Source organism: Fukomys damarensis, unplaced genomic scaffold (assembly GCF_012274545.1).
Source record: "Fukomys damarensis isolate Sample0158 unplaced genomic scaffold, DMR_v1.0_HiC HiC_scaffold_36, whole genome shotgun sequence".
NCBI classification, from domain to species: Eukaryota; Metazoa; Chordata; class Mammalia; order Rodentia; family Bathyergidae; genus Fukomys; species Fukomys damarensis.
The window spans coordinates 44381880-44384544 of NW_022900948.1; positions in this window are offsets into that span (position 1 = coordinate 44381880).

Sequence of the window (2665 nt, forward strand, 5' to 3'; positions counted from 1 at the left end):
GGCCCGGCCCTGATCCGGAAGGGATCTCTAGATCCATTTTCAGGGGGTGCCTTGCCCGCCTGGGCCTAGGACCCCCATCGTTCCTCCTCCCCAATGCGTTCGGGCCTGGGGTCCATAATGGGGCGCTTAGACCTGGCTGAATCTGGCTGGGGTCCCGCCTGTCCCGGGTCAGGGAGAGGGAGGGTCTGGGTTCGGGTTTTCCAGAGATCCCGACCGCTGGGGAGGACTAGAAACAGAAGACCCAGATCCTCAGTCCCCAGGGTCCCAGGAGCGGCCACCTCCCCTCCTCCTACCCGCAGTGCTGGCCAGGCCGCCCGCCCGGGGCTGAACCTCTTGTTTTCTTTGGGCCCCCACCCCAGCGCCGCCTCCCTTCCAGCCCTGCCTGCGCCCCAACACGTAGCTGGATCTGTAGATGTCACAGTGTGGCCTTCCCTCCGATTCACCTGGGACCTGGGCTGGCGACAGGGCTGTGCTCCCTGGACACCAGAAGGTTCTCCCTGGCTCTGTTTTGTTACCCTGTGTGGTTTTGCCGTGCTGAAGGCTGAACCCAGGGCCTTCATGCAGAGTACACTCCCCAGCCCCTCTTTAAAAATGGTTAGTTTTTATCTTGAGACAGGGTCTTGCTAAGTGGCTGAATGGCCTGTGCTGGGCCAGAACTTGCAACCCTCCTGCCTCAGCCACCCAGGGTGCTAGGGGAGGGGCACCACTGTGGGGCTCTGTTACTGTTATTTCTGAGGGACTCACCTAGACCTAGTGAAGCCCCCTCCTGGTGCCCAGAATTAGAGCCTCAGGAATGCTGAGCTGGTCTGGCGGCCCATCAGTTCCTCCCCCACCATCCCCTGCTGAGTGGTGTCGAAATCCACCCCAGCCGGCTGGGCTGCTGAGTAGAAATTTCCAGTCTCCCTGGCAGAGCTGGAAAGCGTCTGGGTGTGGTGCAGAGGTACAGCTGGGCAGGCTCTGCAGGCCAGGGCCAGGGGGCCCCAGATGTTCTGGGGGCCTGGCAGGCGGGTGACGTCCTGCAGCTGTGGCCCTGGGGGTGAGTGGGGTCACTGTGCCCAGGGAGATGGGCTCTGGGGCCATGACTCCAGCCGGGAGGGAGCTCTTCAGTGGGAAGAGATGGCAGCCCGGCCCCAGCACCGTCCCCAGTTAGAGAGGTGGCCTTGGTCAAGTGTGAAGGGGACCGAGGGGCACTCAGGGTTAGAACCTCCTGTCTACACTGCCAGGGACAGGGTCACACTGTGGCCCCAGAAGATTTGTCATTAACTGTTTTCCTGATGAGATAACCAGGGCTCAGAGAGGTGGGGCATCTTCCCGGAACGCACAGCCGGGGATGATGGATTAGTATCCTGGTTTAGCACCTGAGTCTCTAAAGAAAAATCAGCTTGAGTGTTTTACAAAGATGTCACATTTTCCGGGGCCTGTGATACACGGGAAGGACACCAAGGTAGGTAGCCACAAAATAAGGGTGCCCAGAACTGAGAATAGGGAGCCAGTAAAGGCTTTTGAGCAGACATGGACATTGTCCTAAGGTGGTGCTTGCTCGTAATCCCAGCACTCGGGAAGCTGAGGCAGGCGCATCACCAAAGCTCTGAGGCCAGCCTGGTCTGCATAGTGAGACCCTGTCTCAAAAAACAAAAGGGGGCAAATAAGGAAAAGGAGAAGACAGGAGAAAAAGGGGCAAAGGAGGCTGAGGCAGGAGCGTGCCAGAATTGAGAGCCCCAGGCTCTGCTCTAGGTGTCTGGCTGCCCTGGTGACATCTGGCTTCACCACTTCCTCCGTCTGCACAGGCAGGGGAGCTATGGGGACTTCAAGACCCCCTTAGCTGTCAGCCTGCCCCCAGCACCCCCAGAGTGGTACCTGTGAGATCCATCGGGCTAAGTGGGGACTGTGGCTGCAGGCCCTGCCCTGTCCTTGAGGACAGACAGGAGAAGAGCCAGGCTGGCGCTGGGGTCCGCAGGAGCCGTGTCTCAACCCCAGTCTAACCCAGTAACCCCAACTCTACCTCTGTCCCCATTTTACAGCTCAGGGAAGGCTGGAGGGGCTGTGGGCCATCTGTCCCTCAGCCTCCCCAGCCACTGTCCTTGGTCCGCTCAGGTTCCCAGGATAGGGGCTGTGGCCACACTGCCTGGGACACCTTGAGTCTCCTCGGAGGAACAGCAGAAATGACAGCCCTCGGTCCCTTCAGGCCAACTCCTATTCACCCTGCAAAGCCCAATGTGACAGTGATCATCACTTCCTCTGCAAAGAATGCTGATTTCACCCTGCTCTCTACCCACCTTCCCATGGGGGTCCCCGAGGGAGGGAGCAGAGGCTTGGGGAATGGGGCTGGGACACCAGGACTTGCCTGGCCCTGCAGGTTGGACTGATGGGAAGAGCTTGTTCTGGACGCCCAGAGGCAGAGTGGCCGTGAGAGGGGACTCTGGCACCCCGGGAAATGGGCTGAGCAGCCCCTAGGGTGATCACTGGGTTGGAGGCTGGAGGAGGACAGGTCCCAGGAAAGAGGACTGCAGATTGAGCAGCCTGCCTTGTGGCCACCTTCCTGCCCGCCCAGCGGTGACCGCAGCCCCTCTCTGGTCCCCAGGCCCCTCAGGCAAGCTGGAGGAGCCAGGCACTGGCACTGGTGCCCAAGACCCCCACCCGGGGGACCCCTCCTGTGGAAGGGGTC